The sequence below is a fragment of the Gorilla gorilla genome, chromosome 5 (assembly GCF_029281585.2).
Source record: "Gorilla gorilla gorilla isolate KB3781 chromosome 5, NHGRI_mGorGor1-v2.1_pri, whole genome shotgun sequence".
In the NCBI taxonomy this organism is placed as follows: domain Eukaryota; kingdom Metazoa; phylum Chordata; class Mammalia; order Primates; family Hominidae; genus Gorilla; species Gorilla gorilla.
In genome coordinates, this window is record NC_073229.2 from 81,991,944 (window position 1) to 82,015,706 (window position 23,763).

Sequence of the window (23,763 nt, forward strand, 5' to 3'; positions counted from 1 at the left end):
TCCCACCTATGAGTGAGAATATGTGGTGTTTGGTTTTTTGTTCTTGCGATAGTTCACTGAGAATGATGATTTCCAATTTCATCCATGTCCCTACAAAGGACATGAACTCATCATTTTTTATGGCTGCATAGTATTCCATGGTATATATGTGCCACATTTTCTTAATCCAGTCTATCATTGTTGGACATTTGGGTTGGTTCCAAGTCTTTGCTATTGTGAATAATGCTGCAATAACATACGTGTGCATGTTTCTTTATAGCAGCATGATTTATAGTCCTTTGGGTATATACCCAGTAATGGGATGGCTGGGTCAAATGGTATTTCTAGTTCTAGATCCCCGAGGAATCGCCACACTGACTTCCACAATGGTTGAACTAGTTTACAGTCCCACCAACAGTGTAAAAGTGTTCCTATTTCTCCACATCCTCTCCAGCATCTGTTGTTTCCTGACTTTTTAATGATTGCCATTCTAACTGGTGTGAGATGGTATGTCATTGTAGTTTTGATTTGAATTTCTCTGATGGCCAGTGATGATGAGCATTTTTTCATGTGTTTTTTTTGCTGCATAAATGTCTTCTTTTGAGAAGTGTCTGTTCATGTCCTTTGCCCACTTTTTGATGGGGTTGTTTGTTTTTTTCTTGTAAATTTGTTTGAGTTCATTGTAGATTCTGGATATTAGCCCTTTGTCAGATGAGTAGGTTGAGAACATTTTCTCCCAGTTTGCAGGTTGCCTGTTCACTCTGATGGTAGTTTCTTTTGCTGTGCAGAAGCTCTTTAGTTTAATTAGATCCCATTTGTCAATTTTGTCTTTTGTTGCCATTGCTTTTGGTGTTTTAGACATGAAGTCCTTGCCCATGCCTATGTCCTGAATGGTAATGCCTAGGTTTTCTTCTAGGGTTTTTATGGTTTTAGGTCTAACGTTTAAGTCTTTAATCCATCTTGAATTGATTTATGTGTAAGGTGTAAGGAAGGGATCCAGTTTCAGCTTTCTACATATGGCTAGCCAGTTTTCCCAGCACCATTTATTCAATAGGGAATCCTTTCCCCATTGCTTGTTTTTGTCAGGTTTGTCAAAGATCAGATAGTTGTAGATATGCAGCATTATTTCTGAGCGCTCTGTTCTGTTCCATTGATCTATATCTCTGTTTTGGTACCAGTACCATGCTGTTTTGGTTACTGTAGCCTTGTAGTATAGTTTGAAGTCAGGTAGTGTGCTGCCTCCAGCTTTGTTCTTTTGGCTTAGGATTGACTTGGCGATGTGGGCTCTTTTTTGGTTCCATATGAACTTTAAAGTAGTTTTTTCCATTTCTGTGAAGAAAGGCATTGGTAGCTTGATGGGGATGGCATTGAATCTGTAAATTACCTTGGGCAGAATGGCCATTATCATGATATTGATTCTTCCTACCCATGAGCATGGAATGTTCTTCCATTTCTTTGTATCCTCTTTTATTTCCTTGATCAGCAGTTTGTAGTTCTCCTTGGAGAGGTCCTTCACATCCCTTGTAAGTTGGATTCCTAGGTATTTTATTCTCTTTGAAGCAATTGTGAATCGGAGTTCACTCATGATTTGACTCTCTGTTTGTTTGTTGTTGGTGTATAAGAATGCTTGTGATTTTTGCACATTGATTTTGTATCCTGAGACTTTCTTATTGTATGCTCTATGTCTCACACAGCACCTAGTACAGTCTCACCCCTGTGAGGCAGTATCAGGAGAGGGAGAAAACTTGCCTTTAAAATTAAGCATCTCTGCTAGTTTTGGGCCTCACCTGTAGCTGGCAATTTCCTTCTCTGGCTCTCTTTTACGCATCTCTAAGATAAGTTTGGACTCCATTCCCTAGAACTGTTCCTGACACATAGTAAATGCTTAGTCAACATGTTCTGGGTGAATGAATAATATCTATATAAAATTTCATCAGGCTCTAAAATTCTTTAATAAAGTTGAGTTCAGGCAGAGAAATAAGTAACTGAAAGCTTTTAAATAAAATGAATTAAATGTTATTTCTAGCAATGCATTATCAGATTTCATATTTCTCCTTCCCAGAAAAATAATAAATGGAAGCAAATGAAATCCTGGGGAAAAAAACATTTGCCGTGTGAAAAGACAGATGTGAACAGCTTTCCTTTTGAGGTAACTTGTGATTTCTATTTAACTATGAAAACAATATCTATTCAGGCAGACATCTTCCTAAGTTCATCATGTTGACTAAAATCCCAAGTAGAGTATACAATTTGGCACATTTAGTCTGTCTTGATGAGTTACAGCTTTTGTACGATAACTCAATGGATCTGTTGGACATTGAATAACTTTCATGAGTTCCTTATTGACTCTCAATGACAAAAATTCCTGTATCAACCAAAAATACATTTACCATCAAAACGCAGGAATGTTCTTCGTTGTTTTTTTTTCTTTTTTTCTGCAAACACATTGTTTGTAACCCTAGTTTTTCTATAAAAACTTGAAAGAAATACATCTAAACATCTTGGTCTATTAAAGTAGCAGGAGAGATGGTTGAAACCAGACTGTTATGCTTTGTTGTGGAATTCCCAGCAGTAATTTATGGAGCTTTGGGTAGTGTTGCTGTTTTTATCATTCCCCTGACACCAACCTACCCTGAGAAACATTTTTTTTTCACTGCCCTTAAGAAACTGTGAAGACTTTTGAAGAGATAAGAAAGGACAGAGTATCTATTCTCTCTGTCTCTCTCTCTGGCCTCACTGTTCCAAGAAACAGTCCTAGCAATTTCTTCCAGATCCATAGGATATTCTTAGTTGTCCTAAACTGGATGTTTTAGGCACTATTGTACTGTGGTTAGGGCCTAGAATCTAGAGCCAGAGCTGCCTGTGTTTAAATCCTGGCTCCACACTTTGGGCAATTTGCTTAACCTTTTTGTGACTCAATTTCCTTACCTACAGAATGGAAATAAAAGTTACTCCTGTTGTGAAGATTAAATGGGTCACTATACACTACGGGTTTACAGTAGTGTCTGGCGTGTAGTAAGCTATCATATAATTATTATTATCATTATATCATTATATAAATTATATAAATTATTACTATCATTATTATATAAATAACATCTTTCCAGGTTTATTGTTCTATTCCTTTGTGAGGCTGAATGCTATTGTGGTTACAGTTTGTCAGCTTCTTTCCTCTTGTCTTTTCACCATTTATTCCATTTTTAGAAACATCTGTTCAAATTTGAGGATAAACAGTAAACTCTTTAATAAAAGCAATTCATCAGGCAGGGAGAAATTTCTAAGCTATTTAGAGATGTTACCGTCTTTCTCTAGCTTTGGTGTATTTTATGTTTTCCTTTGGGCAGCAAACTCATTTTGAAATTATAAAAAGAGTTGTGAAGCTCTGGTCTTGCATCAGAATGATTTTGGATGCATCCAATTTGCATGCTGAAAATCATCTTTCCAGAAACACAAAGCCATGAGTTGGGGAAAAATAATCATTTCTCCAATTCAGTGTCAGTAAAGAATTTCCTGCAGCAGGAATGAAAGACAAGCTTAGAAGATACATCTGACAAGAAACTAAAAATGATCAGATTTTATTTAAAATGAAATTCGCAATGTATTAGACACCTCTGGGGCATCATCGTGTTCTTTTCATTAGTTTCTTATGTGTTCTGCTGTCTTTCATTAAGATGTCTGCTCTCTCTCTTTCTGGAGAATTAAAGCAGAAATTTGAACTTCCAGGGCATATCAATAAGCCACCTGTTGTACAGATTCTTCATGTTGTTGTGCAAGTGCAGATGGAAAAAAAAAAAAAAGAGATGAAACATTTGAAAAAATTGGGGTGTTGCAAATTGGGTCAAATATTTGCCTTTAAAATTTAATCTCTTAGAATGCAAATTACTTATTTGACAAGTGCCCTAGATGGTTTATTAGAATACAGTAAGTGGGGTACAGATTGCCTGGACATTTTGCTGAAGAGAACAACTTGCCTCTCTTGCCAAAAAAGTCACTTTGGATATGGTCAGTATATCCCTAGAATACGTATTAGGAGGCAGCCTGTGGCCTTTGATAATGTACAGCAGAAATACTTAATGTCTGCTAAGAAATTCCAGTTTGGCATTTGTGTTTTGAAACAATGGTAAACTGGGATCAGGAGGTGGGGCCTTCTGTAGATCAAGAGCAGGTGGCCTACTTTTTGGGACACTCCAATGTTTAAAGACTATTAAAATAAAGAAATCAATTTTGAAAAAAACAAAACACAAATATTGTTTCTATGAGTCTGATGAGATGCAAATATGTGCCTGTTCTTATATTCACTTATTCCTTGCTCAGATTTAGGATGGAGACAGAAAAATGGAGATACAGTCTTGCTGCTATTGGGTATAATTCTTGTGACCTTTTCAAATCTCTATGATGAAATGAAGAAGGTGAGAGGAGTAAGTTTCATCTACTCTTGGATAACATATAAAAAAAACTACCTCCTTTCCTGCATTTTCACAGCCAGATCCTAATCAACTTTCCTCTGGGCTCTGATAAAGTTTCTTTGTCAGCCTCCTTGCCTGGCCCTTCTGCTGGAGCTGAAAAAATAATTGCTCTCGCTTAAGGGTCATTTTGACCATGTTATATCTCTTTATTTGAGTCCAGATTTCCTCTCAATTACTTTTTTCTTTGTTTTGGTCAGGAAGAAAACTTTCAAGCTTGTTTTTTTAAAAGTTGAAGAACATAGTAAGTCGTGAAAAACAAAACAAGAGAAAACTCCAAACTTAAGTTCCCCACAATCCCTAAACTGTTCCTAATATTGGGGTGGATGTATATGTATGTGTATACATGTGTTTGACTTATTTCTTGCAATAAAAACTCCAAAACTTAGTGACTTAAAATACAACGGCTTTCACATCTCTTAAGACTTTGTGGCTTGGTAATTTGAACAGATCTTGGCTGGGTGATTCTTCTACTCCATGTTGTGTTGAATGAGGTCACTTGGTAGTTTTTAACTGGTAGCTTACCAGGGTCTAGAGATTTCAAGGCAGCTTTACTCACCTACCAGGTATCTTGACCACAATGACTCTGCTGGGCCCTTTTCCCTCGCCAGATGAGATGAAGGTCTCTCCATAAGGTCTCTTCAGCTGGTAGTTGGAATCTTTACACTCAGGCCTCAGGGCTCCAAGAGTAAATTTTGAGAGATAGGAAGAGGAAGCTGCCAGTGTCTTAGGGGTGAGGAAACTAACATGATGTCACTTCTGCTGTATTTAATTGGTCGAAGGAGTTCCAGAGTCTGTCCAGTTTCTCAGAGAGGAGTGTCAGAGGATTTGTGGCCGTCCTTAATTTTCTATAATTTACCCTTTGGTCACAAATGATTTATACTTCTCTCATATGCAAAATATGCTTGTTCTAGATCACTAAAACCTCATCCCGTTACATCAGGGATTGGCAAACTATGGGCTTCCACTTATTTTCATAACGTTTTACAGGAACACAGACATGCCTTTTAATTTATATGTTGTCTAGTGCTGCTTTCATGCTGTAACAGTAGAGTCGAATAATTGTGACGGAGGCCTTATGGCCTGCAAGTCTAAAATATTTACTATCTGGCCACCTCCTGCTATCAGCTCAAAGTCCAGGATCTCATCTTTTAAATTAAGGCAAGATACAGATAAGGATCCTTAAGCACAGTTCATCGAGTACAGTTACTTTCTATCTGAAGAACTATGAACTCAAGAGACTAACCTCCACAATACACAATGGTAGCTCAGAGATAGGGGAACCCCAATGGACATTCCATTTCAGAACGAAATGGTAGGCACATAGCAGTCACTAGTCCTTAGCAGTTCTAAAGTCTAATCAAGCATGTTTTGCCAGTTCCTTGATTATGGCCCTGCCCTACTCCTTGGGGAGTCTTTTCCATGGCTCGTGGATCAATCCTCCGGGCTTTTGGTTCTGCCAAAATTATCCTTCTTTTTCTATGTGACCTGTGTTTAGAGCTGAGTAGTTTTCTCAGCCTGCTTCTTACCCATAGAAGGTTGGGATCCAGCAATGTGTTTTCATTCTAAACTGTTTCTGTCTCTTTTAGTTAAAGTGAAAACAATTGTTTTATAAACTTTATGAGTTTGTTCGGCATCATTTTATAATAAACTTCTTTAGACAAAAGCCAAACCAATATTTCTTTCTTAGATACCCCCTTCTCTACCTTTGGCAACTGTGAACCTGTTATGGGATAATACCCTGATGATTCTGAAAAGTCCAGCTGCTTAACTGAGAAGGTCTGTGAAGCATACCCCAGAGATTCTTTCCTACTAGGACTTAAATATTTCGGAATGGTCTTACAGCCATGCCTTGAAATCTTTAACTTGAAGTCATGCTTTACTGATGGCACTCTGGATTTCAGCTTTGCTTTGAAGCTATTTCACTGAGAATATTTTGCTGGGAGAGACTGGGAATAAGGAATAATTTTTACTTTCAAACTAAGCAAGTCCTAGATTCTTCATATTTTCTCTAAAATCTTCTGGAATACTTAATAGTTCCTTTTTAAGCCTGTCAGTCTTTTCTAGTCTGTGGTCATAGTCATCTAGAAGCAAGCTGGCACCTTCTACCTTCTGTGGGGCAATCTCCCCAGAACCGATTCCCAAATTCATTAGGCATCCTTTCTATTTGCCACATGACCACAGGTGTCAGTGTTGCCAAACTTCCCACGACCATTTTTTTCACTCCCACCAACAGACTCCCTAGGAGCTTTGAGCTTCTTCTTCTTTTTTTTTTTTTTTTTTTGAGAAGGAGTCTTGCTCTGTCGCCCAGGCTGGAGTGCAGTGGCGTGATCTCGGCTCACTGCAATGTCCACCTCCCGGGTTCACGCCATTCTCCTGCCTCAGCCTCCCGAGTAGCTGGGACTACAGGCGCCTGCCACCAAACCTGGCTAATTTTTTGTATTTTTAGTAAAGACAGGGTTTCAGTCCCAGAACCAATGGCTCATAGTTTAGATTTTTTGTTTGGGCATTATTCCATTTCCAGGTACCAAATTCTTATATATGTATTGCATAATTACTGACATCATTCTCTTTTACCTATACTCTCCTGTAACTTGATATATTCTGCCTATTGCTCACACACCAAATTAAATAACTGTTTCTTATTCTTTCTCTAGGTATTTTGCTACAATGACTATGTGCTCTGAATATTCTGACAGAGTTAAGATTTGTGTGTCAAGGAATCCCTAAGTCAAATATAATTGTTTACACCTCAATTATTTCCTAGGATTGCTTTCCTCAATCTCTTTTAATGCTGCAACTTGGCAGGAAAAATATTGGAAAGAGAAAAACAGAAGGAAATTAAATATAAGGACAGGAGAAAGGTCATAGGCAGCTACCTCTTTATCTTTGGAGTAGTTTAGTTTAGGAGTTTAGGACATAATTTAAGAAGTGCTTGGTAGTTAAGTGTATCATGATACATGGCCATAGCATGGACTCTGGCCCTTTTTTCCTGTTTTTGCTTCTCCATTTTTGAATTCTCTACACATCTTCAACCTAATAGATTGGCAAAGCTGAGAGGTTGGCAGGTGAGTGTGGGCTGTGCATACAAACAACTAGTTGTTTCTGGGTTGCAAATATTGTTTTGTGTCAACTGGTTTTTGGTTAATTGTCTTAATTCACTACCACTATTTTCTCAGACCTATTAGGGCAGTTATTCTTGGGGAGATAGCAGAATGGGAATGGTAGAGATGAAGGAAATGGAAGGAGAGGGAAAAGAAGCATACATATCAGAAAAAAAAAAATCACCTGGAAAGCTTATTCAAAATACACATATCTGGATTCCCAGTAGGAATCACTAGAGAAGTGGTGGTTGTTTTCCAGGGGCTCTTCACAGTCTGATGGTATCTTCTTCAATAATTGGGCTTTTAATTCTATTTTATCAAACAATTCTGCTTGCTTTACAATTTTTTCGCTTATGGTTGGGCACTGGATTCATGGTCAGAACTTTATAGTATAGACCTCTGAACAAGTAAGTTCTACTTCTTTGTGGGCCTCATTTAGTACTCATCCTTCCTACCTTACAGAGGAGTTTCAAATACTATAATGGTTGTGAAGTACCTGAAAACTCTAAAGAGCCTTGAGCATCATTTTGAAGGGCTTTGAAAGGCTTTCCTGTGGAAAAGACTTCCCGTGGAAGAAGCATTATCCATGTTGTCTGTGCTCCCACAGGTAGCACAATTTAAAATAAAATTAAATCAGCTTAACTTTCCACTGCACACCCCAATTGTGGGCAGCCAGCTGCTCTGCATTTGAGAGTGATGCATTAAAACACCATGAAAGACTTCCAAGGGGGTATTCAAAATCCAGTCAGGCAACCATTAGCAACTCTTCTTCCGTCAAGGAATAGGTGGGTTCACCTGGAGTCCTGAAGATGATATTTTTGGAGAGGGCCCTTAGGGTGTTTTCACTCTCCCCAGTCATGTGTGGTAGGAATAAAGAAGGTCCTTTTTTCTCTTTCTAAGTTCAGGGAAAGAGGTTTTAGTGGACTGAACCACTGTTGAGAGCTAGACATGCTTTTCTTAAAGTTGCTGTCTGGCTTATTCAAAAAATATATCTACATGGCTGAAGACTACGGTTATCTGGCTGTGACGGTGGTGAGAAAAGAGGTAGATACAGTGGCACTAACCTGCTCAGAAATTGGGATCTTAATGCCATTTGACCAGACCATTGCTACTTGCTCCTTTAGAGTTAGTCTAGCTAAGGATGCATGGTTATCTCCTCTGGGCTGGATAAGGTCACACAAGAGGAGTTGTCTTGGATCTTGCCCCAGATTGTCACATAAGAAGGACACTGAAATGTCAAGGGAAGTACTAGCAAGAAATCCAACGATGGTGGGATGTCAAGGGGCTTGAAAGAAAGCCCAACTTTAAATTTCTGCTAAGATCAAACAGCATCAAACTTATACTGCCATGAAGTACCAATGAAAATGAGATCTTTCTTGATCTTTGCCTCCTCTCTCTCTCCATCCTCAACCTGGAGGCGGCAGAGGTAGCCTAGTGAGTGACTGGGAGGAAAAGTGCCAGGTGGGGAAAGAGATATATATATCATATGAATATAAAGAAAAAAGTCACGGGGACTTTCCAAGTGTTTATAAGGGCATGAAAACAAAAGAACCAGCTCCTCAGAGCAAGCTTTAATGGCAGTGGCAGTAAAAATAAATTTATTTTCTGTTGCACTTTTGAAGTCTTAACTTGTTCAATGCAATGATTGCACAGATGCTTGTGTTAGAACCTAGGAGTGGAAGTTGCAGGCTTATTTCTAAGAAAACATTTGTAACCACAAGAGTTGTTCAAAAAAATTTTTTCAATAGAAGAATGTTGTTTGACTTAATTATAAAAGTTGTGATAGTTACAAAATTAGGACTAAAAAATATGCTATATAATTTTTTTTATTGTCAATGCTTATTAGTTCTTTTCTTCCCCCCTCACCTTATTTTGCAAGTTACTTTTGGCTGAAGCTGATATCAATTGCCACATTATTCCACACAATTTCCTGGTCTCACCTCTACAGATAACATATGGATTTAGCTACTAACATGTTTTTCTAGCTTTCAGAAATGTAGGCAAAATTTGGAAGCTATATATCATTTCAGAAAACCTACTAACTTATTGAAGGAGAGATATCATCCACAGATAATGAGGAAATAATCTTTTCTCATGCTATGGACCGTATTTTAATTCCAAGAGCTTGTCTGATTAATTCTCAACTAAAATATGTAGACAGTAGATATAAAGATATGAAAGAATTCTAAATGGCACAACTTCTCAGAATCAGTGTCAAGGTAACGGTCCAGCCGCTCATCAGAAGCAGAAACTGAGAACAAATTCACTGAGAAATACCTTTCAGAGACTGGAGAAGTCTCTTATTTTGAAAAGTTCCTCTCTGCTGCTATTTTCAGGCATTGAGTAATGCAAAAGATTTTCTAGGTGAACTCAGCTGACTACTTGTAAAAAAGTCAAATAATAGAAAAGGAGATGTAGAATTCTTTTTCTTTTTTTTTTCTTTTTGGAATATTTGGAGCTTTCTGGGAATGGTTTGGGAGCTTTTCCTTTACACCCAGGCTTTCTTCATAAAAATGAACACAAGTTTGATCTATTCTATAACTTTATAGTCTTTTACTTAAAAAAACTCCAGCCTAGTAGATGCATCTTTAGGGCATATGCCCAGCCACAACCCTCTTTCTCTTAGAGCTGCACTATCACTACCCACCCACATGGGCAGGCCTAACAACAGTGCACACAACTCTTCCTCTTGGGCCATAGCAGATCAGACTAGAGGTAAACTTCTAAATATGGTGGGTCAATTTAGTCTTGTTTCCAGGAATTTGGAGTTGAGATTCAGAAATTCTAGCTGATTTATTCAGTTGTCTTAGTTGAGTAACACAAATTTCTGAAGAGAGGAAGGAATTTTCTATTGTGTTGGTCATTTTGAGTCACATTGGTTTCAAAAAAAGAGAAATAGGAAGCCAACATGCTGGGTATATACCCAAAAGAATAGAAATCATTCTACTATATATAAAAACACATGCTGATAGATAAAGTGAGGAGACCACATAGATGGACAGAATGAGAGCAAGAGTGAGAAAGGGAGACCAGAAGAGCCGTTGTCTTGGTTTTGGATGGGTTTCCTCTGATGTTCCTAGACTTTGCTAATGCCATTGATAGGCCTTTGATTCCATGGCATACCTCAAGGTCATCATAAAATTTTGTCCCTTTTACTTGTCCTTTGTCCTTTTTGAATTAAGTGGGTTTTATTATTTGCAACCAAAAAACAAAAGTTAGTGGAATATTCACCCAATTGCAAAAGTAAATTTCGACAGCTCAACACACTCTTCGACTTCCACTGCTAGTGACTGATCACTTAAAAGGGTACTTGTAATGCTAACTCAGTAATCTCAAAGAACATACTCTTTATATCCCCACATTTCCATGGTTGTTTGTACCTTTGTCTTGAAGTAGAGCACACTCACTTATTATGTATCATTGCAGGAAAACAGACTTTAAGAATACATCATCAGCCAATATTTATGTCCATCACTGGAGCTAGGGGTCCTCTATACTATGTCTTCTCCTGTTATGACCACAGGAGTCATAAAGACCAAGATTCAAATCCTCCAAGCTTTCTTCAAATCCTCCAGCCTTTCCTCAAATGATGAAGTTCTGCTGATGTTAAAAATTAATGTAGACACCACACCTTCCTCTCTAGACTTCTTAGTTCCTTCTGTTGCAATTTATAATGTGGCCTTTTAATTTAATTTAATTTTAATTTTAATTTTTTGAAATATAATTTAATTTTAAATTCCAGGATACATGTGCAGGATATGGAGGGTTGTTACATAGGTAAACATGTACCATGGTGGTTTGCAATTATTAAAAAGTCAAAAAAACAACAGATGCTGGCAAAGCTGTGGAGCAAGGGAATGCTTATACACTATTGGTGGGATGCAAATTAGTTCAATGACTGTGGGAAGTACTTTGGAGATTTCTCAAATAACTTAAAACTGAGTTACCAATCAACCCAGTAATCCCATTACTGGGTATATATCCAAAGAAAAATAAATTGTTCTACCAAATGTCACATGCACTTGTATGTTAATCACAGCACTATTTGTGATAGCAAAGACATGCAAACAACCTAAGTGCCCATAAACAGACTGGATGAAGAAAACATGGTACATATATACCATGGAATACTATACAGCCATAAAAAAGAATGAAATCATGCCCTTTGCTGCAACATGGATGAAGCTGGAGGCCATTATCCTAAGTGAATTGATACAGGAAGGGAAAACCAAACACCGCATGTTCTCACTTGTAAGTGGAAGCTAAACACTCATGGACATAAAGACAGCAACAATATACACTGGGACTACTAGAAGGAGGAGGGAGGAAGGGATATATGTGTTGAAAAACGAACTATTGGGTACTATGCTCAGTACCTGGGTGATGGTATCAGTTGTATCCCAAACCTCAGCATCATGCAAAATACCCAGGTAATAAACCTGCACATGTACCCTATGCATGTAAAATAAGTTGAAGTTATTAAATAAATAAATACATGTATTTTTAAAAAAATTTAGTGTTTGTCTCTGAAAGCAATCTTATTAATCATATTGAGATTTTGCACTTATTTATCACCTACTGGTTTCCTCCAAGATTGGGAGCTGTGTTTAAATTCATCCTATATAATTAAGAAATTTTTTCCTTCTTCCATTTTTTCCTTGAATTTCTATCAGCTTTCCTTCATTCGACCAATTATTATTGATCGCTCATCATGTTTTAGGCCATGTACTAGACCCTGGCTATATGGTGGTGAACAATAACAGTGAAAAAGACTTGGTTTTACTTTTATTGGGGGAAATAGATATTAAGTATATAAATGAGCATAATAATTAGCATTGGTGATAAAAGCTCTGAAAGAAACAAAGTGAAAATATGGAAGGCTACAGAGGAAACACAATTGCTAGAGGAGGCAGGGAAGGCTTCTCAGCAGAGGTGACATTTTGTCCATGATGGGACAGCTGAGGTAAAAAGCCAAAGAAGTCAGCCTACAGACAGGGAAGTGAGGGTTTTGAGATCTTTAGGATTTGAAGTAAGGGTGGAGGGCAGTGAACTTTACCTATATGGAAACCCTGAGCTGGGAAAAAGTTTGGCATTTTGGAATATTTTAAGGGAAGCCAATGTGAAATCCATTTATAACAAATATTTTGCAGTACCCCTTTTACTATCCTGAAATGAAATTCACATGTACTTACATACATCATTTCAAAAAAAAATCAATAAAATGCCTTAACTGGGAGACAATAAAGAAACAAAAGTCAATAAATATATTGCAAGTTAATAAGAATTTTAGGTGTGAATTGTTGACCACAGATATTCTACAAGGTATAATGAAGTTGTCAGATGTTTGTAATCCAAACATCAAATCACTGTGAATGAAACACAGCGTAGTTATGTTGGTTGGTAACTCACATTTCATGAGTTAGGTTGCTATTGATGACATGATATTCCTACACGAGGAACAATATTTGGTAAATTTCTGAATAAAATGAAATACCACTTCCCTTGATTAACACAGAAGTCATTTATATTAAAACCTCACAGAAGTTATTTGTTAAATATAAAAAAAAATCAGGTTTGGGTAATAAGTTTCAAAGAAATGTTTTAACTTACATGAATATTTAGTGGGATATTCTAAAGTTGTGTGGAATGAAGGAAGTTTCTTCACCATGCTAGCTCAAACCATTAAATGTTAATAGGGACCTCCAGTCACTCTGATAAGCAAAAATGTACTTCCCAGGGAATGTGCATCCTTAAGAGTCATTGGAGTTAATTAAGCCTTATGACTAGTTGGAAGAGATACTCAAGGCAAGGCTGGAGAATGGGCAGGACTGGGTTATCCAGAAAGTCTACAACCCAGCAGGCTGGTCAAAGAGTTGCAGGCCCCTCCTTCAAGGTCTCATGGGTCTTTGCCATAAACTTTTAACTTTTTAGTCTTTTGGCTTTGTTTGTTTTATGACTATTTCTTATAAACAACATATTTTTTTCTGAGTTGTTTTTAGACTCACTTTAAGAGACATTATCAACGCTTTGGGTCTCTAGGTTGCAAATCACTGCTGTATATACACAAACTGGAGCAGTGCCGACAAACAGAGGCTGCTCAAAATGTTTTTGATAAGCAAACACAAATCAACTACTTCCTTTAATTTTCTTAAATCTTTCAGAAGTTATACATCCTGATTTTATTTTATATGTGTTATTTGTAAACTTTCCTAAACCGTTCATTAATATTTTCTGTAATTACCAAAATTAAGAGTGAACTAGTTTATTTTGAAACCTCTTTATTCAAGAGTGCTTCTATTCTTCCCTTATTACTTCTCTTTGGTTAATCAAATCTTGGGATTTAGATCTATTTTATAACTAAGACTTCGTTTCATTAAGAAACCTTTCTTTTTGACATTTATCTCTAGTTTTATAACTGGATTTGCAATTATTTGAATATCTGATTTTAATTGATCTCCATGTTCACTGCCTATTCTTTTATGCTGACTTTTCTGTTCCTGAGTTGTTAATTATATCTCTTCTTCTTTTTGTCTTCAAATAATTTTTTTCAAGAGGGTTACAAAGGTGACATCTTTCTAGAGACCTCATATTTGATCACCTTCAGTAAGAGGCCACTTGGATAAGTATTGAATTCTTGGGTTACAACCCTTGAATAATTAGCTCCTGAATAACTGAGAGTTGATTTGAATAACCTAGCATTTTAAAGAACACCATTTCCAAGAACACCGTTATTTACACCGTTTTGAAATGTAAATTTTTCAAAATCAATTTTTGTTTCAGCTTCTGTATGTGGAGCAACTTCTTTATTGCTAGATATGAGATGCCCTATCCCATCTCTCCCTTAGAAGATCAGATACGACAGAGACAGCAGAGGATTTGGCAGTCATTTATTCTTTCATTTATTCAACCAAGAATAAAAAGGTGTATGATTCACCTAACTTTTATTGAGCAGTTACATTTTTGCTCATAAACACCATTCAAAAGAAGAGAAGGTTATGATCCCTGACATTTGAGGAATTTACTATCTGTTTGGAGATAAGAAATCCATAAAAATAACTGGAGAGCCAATTTTAAGGCAGTGCACAAATAAAGCATGTCTGTAAAGCAATGAGATAGATGTTTCATGCTAGAAGTAAAAAACTAATAATGTCTCTACACACTTAATATACATAAAAGTCGTAAAACTACTTATTTATTTAATTTTGCATTTGGTGTTTGCCCATCTCTGTTTAGCAGATTGAATACCTATCTAAAAGTGATTAAAATTGAGTGAGGAACTCAAAGAGTTTATAGAACAGTGAGAAAGAGAATCCAGTCATAGGAAAATGCATCTGGAGTAAAACTGGATGTACAGACTTCCTGGAATGGGCATATATTTATGCTACCTCAGTGTGTTATTTGAGTAGATATGTAGTTAAACAGAAAGGATGTAAAACATCAGGCTGAAGGTAAAATGCCATTATGTTTATGATTTTTTTCTTTTGTTGAGTACAGAGGACTTTATTGATGGTACATGACAAGGTGGGGCTCCCTAGGCTTCTCCCATTCTTCAGGGGGTCTGGTGTGGAAATTGTGTTGAAGCGAGAGTCTCAGCATGTCAGGGACAGAATGTGGCAGGGACTTGCTAGCAGCTGAGGACCTCTTTTCCTGTTGTTTTCTCACTGGGGCTGATGGTTTAGGACAGTGTGGCAGGGACTTGCTGCAGCTGAGGGCCTCTGTTTTCTTGTTGTGTTCTCACTGGGGCTGATGGTCTAGGGGGCTCTTACTCCTTGGAGGCCATGTGTACCATAAAGTCTACCACCCTGTTGCTGTAGCCAAATTCATTGTCATATCAGAATATGAGCTTGACAGAGTGATCGCTGAGGACAATGCCAGCCCCAAGGTCGAAAGTAGAAAGTCGATGTCACTGTTATAGTTGGAGGAGACAACTTGATGCTCAGTGTAGCACCCTGATGCTCTTGAGGGGCCCTTCCTTGCCTCCTTCATTACCTTCTTGGTGTTACCATATTTGGCAGGTTTCTTTAGATGGCAGGTCAGGTCCACAACCAACATGTTGGCAGTGGGGACACAGAAGGCCATGCCAGTGAGGTTCTCATTCAGTTTGGGGATGACTTTGCCTTGGCAACACTAGTTAATTGCAGGGGTGATGTCTGTGGAGCTCCATAGCTGTCATCCCAGTTTCCGAGAGGGGTTGTCTTCGTCTTCTGGGTGGCAGTGATGGCATGGACTGTGGTCATGAATCCCTCCATGATGCCAAAGTTGTCATGGATGACCTTGGCTGGGGGTGCTAAGCAGTTGGTGGGACAGAAAGCATTGTTGATGATTGTGAAGTTGTTTTTGTTTTTCTCGTGATTCACACCTATCACAAACATGGGGGCATCAGCAGAAGGGGGAGAAATCATGACCCTTTTAAGTGAGCCCTAGTCTTTTCCAAGGTAGTGATGATGCTGGTGGTTTCCACAAGATAATCAGCACTGGCATCCCCTTGTTTGATTTGGATGGGATCTTGCTCCTGGAAGATGGTAATGGGATTGCCATTGATGACAAGCTTCCCATTCTCAGCCTTGATGGTGCGTGGAACTTGCCATGGGTGGAATCATACTGGAACATGTGGACCATGCAATTGAGGTCAATGAAGAGGTCACTGATGGTGACAATAACCACTTTGCTAGAGTTAAAACTGTCCTAGTGATCAGGCACCCAGTAAGGCCAAATCCGTTTACTCTGGCCTTCACTTCAACCTTCGTGTCTCAGGGACATGGCTGGCACTGCACAAGATGTGACTGTCTATAGAATGGGAGGAGCAGAAAGCCTATATTTACGATTTTCATATAATCGCATCAGCACGAAAGAACTGTTGGTGCCTAGTATGCATCTTGCATATTTGGCATCCAAAACTATTGCTTGATTCGATTTCGTTTCAATCTAAAACTTTTTTTTTGTAATATTAACATTTGGGGGAATTTATGCTCAGCTGCTCTTCAGAGAATAGAACACAGAGATGGTAGAATTGGTAAACTATAAACTAGTGTGGATGAATCTTTTGTAATGGTTGATTTTGTGTCACAGGGTGCCCAGATATTTGGTTAAACATTTTTTCTGTGTGTGTTTGTGAGCGTATTTCTGGATAAGATTAACATTTGAATTAGTAAACTGAGTATAGACTATTGCCCTGCACAATGTCCCCAGGCCTCATCCGATCAGTTGAAGATTGAATAAAAACAGAAGGCTGAGTAAGGAAGAATTCACTCTCTCTGCTTGACTCCCTTTTAGCTGGGACATCAGTCTCCTCCTGCCTTTGGACTTGAACTAAAACTGAAACTTACACCATCAGCTCTCTTGCTTCTTGGGCCTTCAGACTTGGACTGGAGCTATACCATCAGCTCTCAGCTCTCTTTGAGCCTGCTGACTTTCCTAGCTTGCAGATCTTAGGACTTGTCAGCCCTCATAGTGCATGAGCCAATTCTTTATAATAAATCTCTCTCTCTCCTCACACACATGCATGTGCATACACACACACACAAACACACACACACACACACACACTAGTGGTTCTGTTCTCTGGAGAACCCTAATACACATTTTGGTATGGAGTCTAGAGGAACAGAATCTTAAGAATGAGCTTTCTTAATTGGTTCTGGGGTTTTGGAATTGGCTCTGTAATGTAATTGGATTTAGAGATTCTCATAACTCTATTTCCAGTAGTAAAGAGTGCATTGATAGTACATGTTGTGCTCTGGTGATAGCGATATACAAAATAGCACCATTTGATACTCTGAACCACTTGTAGGAAGTAAAGATCTGAATGACTGTTTATATGAGACTTTCTAACATTTTTGGCAAACTAATGAGTATAATGAGATTGACTGGTTGCTCCTATTGTCACTAGACAAAGTGGGAAAAATAAAGGATGAGCTCAGGGATTTGAATATGATAAAGATCAGTGTCCCAGAGGCTGATGGGTGGATCATAGGAATCCCTTAGCCTATTTACCTGAAAGGGTGCTTGTACCAGGTGTTAACAGACTGGGTGAGTAATTTGAGGGACTTGCTCCAATACTGGGAAAAATGAAAACATGAGGCCATCTTGGAAAGTTTTTAAGAGCAGAGATAAGCTTTGCTTATCTTTGAAAAAATTGCACATCCATGGGCTTGGTACCTTTTTACTGTTGTGTGTTTAATAAAGGCTGGTTAAACTGGGCCACATTCTTGATGATGGAGCATTTCCCTTCCTGTTGAGGCTTTTCAATGGCAATAGAATTGCCTAGTAGCTGAAGAATGAGTGCTGAGGTGCAATGTTCTGGCAAACTAATAAGGAAAGTTTATTGATATAAATTTGCCTTACTCCAGAATAAGTATTTTTTGGCTGGCAGTGTTTTTTTATTTTGTAGCTGTCTTGACTACTAGCAAGAAACTCAGTGTATATAAATTCTAACTTGGTTTTAACGGTAGGAGAGCACATGGCATCTCTTGGCCTCAGATCCCTCTCCTTCAATTTAAGTAGGATAATCATATTAACCAAATCATCAGGCTGTTATAAAATATATTTTAATAAAAATATCCCCATACCAAAGAATCCCTTTGGTGATTAATAAAAAGTTGGTATAATGAGGTTGTAATCTCCAGCTCAGTAGGAGGGAGAGAACTACAATGGGAAGTATTGAGATTCTTCAACCCCATCAGGGAACAATTACAATAATAACCATAATAACAATAATAATAGCAAAAAACCCAATAGTCTTTGCCATTTATATTACGTTAGAGCCAGAAATTCTATACAGAAGGAGGGTGGCACCCTAGTTGGAAAGAGGTAGCGAGGCTAGGAGACACCTTGTGGTTGAATTGGTATAGCACTTTACCTTCAATTGAGAAGATGACAACTGTTAGGATCAAAGAATGGGGATGGGCTGGGTGCAGTGGCTCACACCTGTAATCCCAGCAGTTTGGGAGACCAAGATGGTGGATCACCTGAGGTCAGGAGTTTGAGACCAGCCTGGCCAACATGGTGAAACCCCGTCTCTACTAAACATACAAAGTTAGCTGGGCATGTTTGTGGGCACCTGTACAGCTACTTGGGAGGCTGAGGCAAGAGAATCACTTGAACCCGAGAGACGGAGGGTGCAGTGAGCCAAGACCATGCCATTGCACTTCAGCCTGGGCAACAAGAGTGAAACTCCATCTCAAAAAAAAAAAAAAAAGAAAGAAAAGAAAAGAATGGGGATTGGGCAGGTGAGTGGAGGTGAGGAATAGGGATGGGGGTGGCACATATCCGGCTACCTCAATCTTGTGAGCTGAACTTTTCTAAGCCAAGCAGGCACCTCACTACCAAATGAAAGACCCAGTGATGATTTAAAATGCATATAATCCAAGCCTGTGCCTTTGACAGTCAGTTTTCTCTAAGAACTTACCCCTAATGTTGACGGGATACCCAACAAATTATCTTTGGTCACTTAATTAATTAATTCCTACAAGAAATTTAACACCTGAACCCTCTTCTCACTCCCCAGAAACTACTTCTTTATGGCTGATGCATGGTGCTTTGCCATTTCAGAATTTGAAATAGTTTATTCACATCAATATACCTACTGCAGATATAATTCCTGTAAAGTCTTTGTTCAAAGAAAGTATTATTTGTTTTTTAATTTTTGTTATGTCATTCTCTCACAGGATGGTGCTAGCATATATAAGACTGGAACACCAAAGGCCTCCGTGGAAGTTAATGAACTTCTGTGAGTGCACTTTACATTATATAGGAAGTTGTTTGGTAGCAAGTAGCACATATTTGGGTGATAAGGGATTAATATGCTTCCATCTACATAAAAGTTCAACGTTTGATTATTATGCATTGCATATCAGGGTGGATGACTAGTTTTGATTTTGTCAGGATAAATGTGTTCTCCCTGCTCCAACCATTATGCCAAGGATGGCCTTATTCTAGAACGTCCTAATTCTGTTTTGAACATTCCTAGTCATCATTCCTAAAAATGAAATATTATATACTAGTACATGAGCTCATGAGAGCTTTCATAGCTGTAATTAAAGATGCATAAAAGGCATGTAACACTTTCAACTCAAGTCACATGCTGGTCTGTTTTATCAACTATTCGCAAAGGTTCTCCTGATTGGTGATTAAAAGTGGATTAACAATTCGACTTTCTTTCTTCAGGGTTATGAGTTGGATTCTTCAGCGGAGTATTTGAGCCATGCCTTGAGGCACATACTTCAAGTTGCTGCATCCAGTTTTAAACTCCAGATTGAGCTTTACATATTAAACGTGCACATTTGTTTTCACATTTTTGAGCTTTGCCAGTGGCACCCTCTCTAATTAATCATCCCGCGGGCTTAGAAAACTTCTGCCCAATCCTTTCTGATTTGTTAAAAGAAAGAGAGAAGGTTTTAGTCTGAAAAAGACCTTATCTGATAGACATCACATTATACAGATTTTTACATTTAAGTACATTTTCTTTTTAAATCCGGTGGCTTTCCCAAACTAGAAAGATGGAGTGTTTGGATACATCCACCAACCACCAACATCAGCAGAAAGAAAGCTTGATACAGTAAAGGAAAGAAATGGCAATTTAACAGTTCTTTTATTTTCCATTCAGATCACATACACATTAACCAAATGAGGCCTCACAGCATGGAATCTGATATCATAGCAATGTTTTCAGGAAGCAATAATTGAATACTCCTCATTAAAAAGGTTCATAAAAGAATCCTATTAAAACCAATACGAATAATAAACCTTGAAAATGCTGCTTTAAATTCCAAGAGGATGGCGAAGATCTGCGTCAGTAACAGTCTTCCTGTTCATAGAGTGATTCTGAAAATCTCGTGAGCTGAATTTTTCCAAGCCAAGCAGGCATCTCACTATCCAGTGAAAGACCCAGGGACTATTTTGAATGCATTCAATCCAAGCCTGTGCCTTTCACAATCAGTTTTCTCCAAGAATTTATCCCTAATCCTGACAGGATACCCAACTGAAAGGCTAATTATTTTTAATCACTTAATTAATAGATAATTCTTACAAAGAGCCCAACACCTGAACCCACCAAGTCCTCTTTGCATGGGCAAATCCAGCTGGTTTGATGCACTAATTTCACTAAATGAAAATTTGGACAAATTGTATGTTACTGCAAATAATGGTAAATGTATCCAATTCAAAAATAGTAATAAAAAAGTTATTTTTTTGTTCCCTTTTTAATCACAGAGGCAGCTGTGGTAGGCCCCAAATGCACAGGGCATATGGCTCACCTCACCACCCCAGATGGTGCTACTGGCCCAGCCTTCCCAGCGTCCACCCTGGCAGTCTTTCCTCATTCCCTTGGCCCTCACCCCGTCTCCTCAGCCTTCCAGCTGCACTGCTATTGTAGGCTGCTCTTTCTCGACAATCTCCTCTTATTTTCTGTGATGTCTCAGGATGTTTCTTCTTCTCAGGGGTTTTCCAAGCTTCTTCCACACGCAGGTGCTCAGACCTTTTTATGGTCTGGCTTCTGAAGGAGATCAAAATTCATATGGACAGACATTTGTGTATTAGCCAAGAGTTGCTAATGCATTTCTTGATTATAAGTCTCAGAGAAATGGGATGAAAGATCTTAGATTTTTATACACTCTGGTTCAATGGTTTCTCAGCTTTTCTGATCTGAAGAGAATAAAGGACACCTTTTACCTAAGCACTTTCTGTTTTATTTCTTATAATGCCATGTAGTGGCTGTTATTGGCAACACAGCAGTCATTTAATAAACCCTGAATGTCTGTAGCATTTCTTCTCATTCATTTCAATGAGTGCTGTTCTTTTCTGTGTTTATTTTTTATTTTTTTTCCATGCAGTATTTCTTGCACCCTCTTATTACTCCTCAGCCTTTGGATTCTAGATCAGTGGTTCTCAAACTGCCTGCATCAGAACACCTGAAGGGCTTGTACAACACAGATTGCTGGATCTCATTCCCAGAGTTTATTGATTGTTAGGTCCAGGTGGGCCAGGGAATTTGCATTTCTAACATATTCTCAGGTGATTCTGCTGCTGCTGGTCCAGGCACAGCACTTTGGGAAACGCTGCTCTAGAGAGAAGAGAAACTAGAGGTTAAGTGTTTTAGCTTGAGGGTCAGTTGTAATCCCTGCTTCACTACCTTTCTAGCTGGGTAGTCTCTCAGCTGATAAAGCTCCCCCAAGTTCAGTTTCTTCACTCTTAAAATGAGTTTATTAAAACATCCCTAGCAGAGTTGTTTAAAGGAAGAAATTATATAATGTTTATTAAGCTTTTGAAAGTAAAGCGATCATGGTGGGTGTTTTGCTGTCATTACTTTTTATTTCTTCCTGAGTACTCAGTTTTTAGAACTTCTAATTGAATCATAAAGGATCCTTCAAGCATCCAATTTGGTTAAGGAAATTGTGTGTCTGTTTAGAAAACAAGAAAATGAAATCCTTTTGAGAGGATCTTGACCAGATAGATTCTAAAATCTATCTGGACATGCTAAACAATAGTCAAGAGAATTTTGAAAGGAGGCACCTCTTTTGATGTGAGTCTTACCACAATCAAAACAGTCACAATAAATCAAAATATGTTATAAAGTCACAAAAATCAAAACAGCATGGTATTGGCTTAGGAAAATGTAAATCAATTAAATGACCAGAGTAAAAAATTCTGTATCACATTGAGAGACAGGACTAGCTGGATTTCCTAGGCTGACTAAGAATTCTTAAGCCTAACTGGGGAAGGTGACCACACCGCACCTACCTTTAAACACAGGGCTTGTAACTCAGCTCGCACTCCACCAATCAGGTAGGAAAGAGGGCTCACTAAAATACTAATTAGGCTAAAAGCAGGAGGTAAAGAAATAGTCAAATCATATATCACCTGAGAGCACAGGGGGAGGGGCAATGATTAGGATATAAACCCAGGCATTCTAGCAGGGAGGGGCAACCCCCATTGTATGGGAGTTCTGTTTTCACTCTATTAAATCTTGCAACTGCAGACTCTTCTGGTCTTTGTTTGTTATGGCTCGAGCTGAGCTTTCGCTCACTGTCCACCACTGCTGTTTGCTGCTGTCGCAGACCCGCCGCTGACTTCCACCCATCCAGATCCAGCAGGATGTCCGCTGAGCTCCTGATCCAGTGAGGTGCCCATTGCCACTCCAGATCAGGCTAAAGGCTTGCCATTGTTCCTGCACGGCTAAGTGCCCGGGTTCGTCCTAATTGAGCTGAACACTAGTCGCTGGGTTCCACTGTTCTCTTCCATGACCCATGGCTTCTAATAGGGCTATAACACTCACCGCATGGGCCAAGGTTCCATTCCTCGGAATCCGTGAGGCCAAGAACCCCAGGTCAGAGAACAAAAGGCTTGCCACCACCTTGGGAGCGGCCCGCCACCATCTTGCGAGCTCTAAGGACAAAGAACCGCCAGTAACAACATTCAGGCACACACATATACGCACATACTCATATATATCGATATAGATATAGATATATAGACATAGATATCTATATCTATGTCTATATAGATATATCGATATATATGAGTATATATAAGTGTGTGTATATGTGTGTGTGTATGTGTGTGTATATATATATGAATATTATTTCAAGCTAGTGAGGGAAATACAGAGTGTTAAGTGATATTGGGGCAATTAATTATTGATTTGAAAACAACTTTGATATTTGTCTTATATCACACAAAATCAACTTCTGGATTGGTTTTTAAAGCTTAAAAAAATCAAAAGAAAATATAATGTAATATTTCTATTATATTGGGGAATAAAAGGAAATAAAGGTAAAAATGTTAGATTTGAAGTGACAGAAATTTGAAATTTCTGTATGAAAAAGGTGTTTATTATGGATGAAGTTGAAAGACAAAATAGACTGGAAGAAAATATTTCAATCAGATTATGGAAAAGGATTAATACCTGGATAATAAAACTACCTTATCAAAGCAACAAAATACATACAATACAATAAAAATACAAGTAAAGCATATCAATAGCCAATGCAGAAGAAAAGGAAGAGGAAGAGGAAGAAGAAGAAGAAGAAATAATAATAATATTAATAGAAATGCCAGATAAAGATTGGTAAGATTTAACAGTGTTAAGGTTATGAAAACCCTGTCACTATCATTCAGTGTTCCTGGAAATGTAAATTTATCCAGCTTTTTGATGAGAAAACTAAAAGTGCACATATGCTTTGAAACATCCAGTCCACTTCTAGAAATATATGCAATAGAAG

The 23,763-nt window shown here is 38.2% G+C and overlaps 1 long non-coding RNA gene across 2 annotated transcripts in view; it reads left to right on the forward strand.

Annotated features, from left to right (window-relative positions):
* LOC129534382 (uncharacterized) overlaps positions 1–21,297 on the forward strand; it is a 50,367-nt gene extending 29,070 nt beyond the window's left edge. For both annotated transcript variants that reach the window (XR_008680969.2, XR_008680968.2), the window contains exons 3-4: positions 19,213–19,274; positions 19,712–21,297. This is a non-coding gene — a long non-coding RNA (uncharacterized lncRNA). The remainder of the gene's footprint in view (positions 1–19,212; positions 19,275–19,711) is intronic.
* The last annotated feature ends 2,466 nt before the right edge of the window (positions 21,298–23,763 follow it).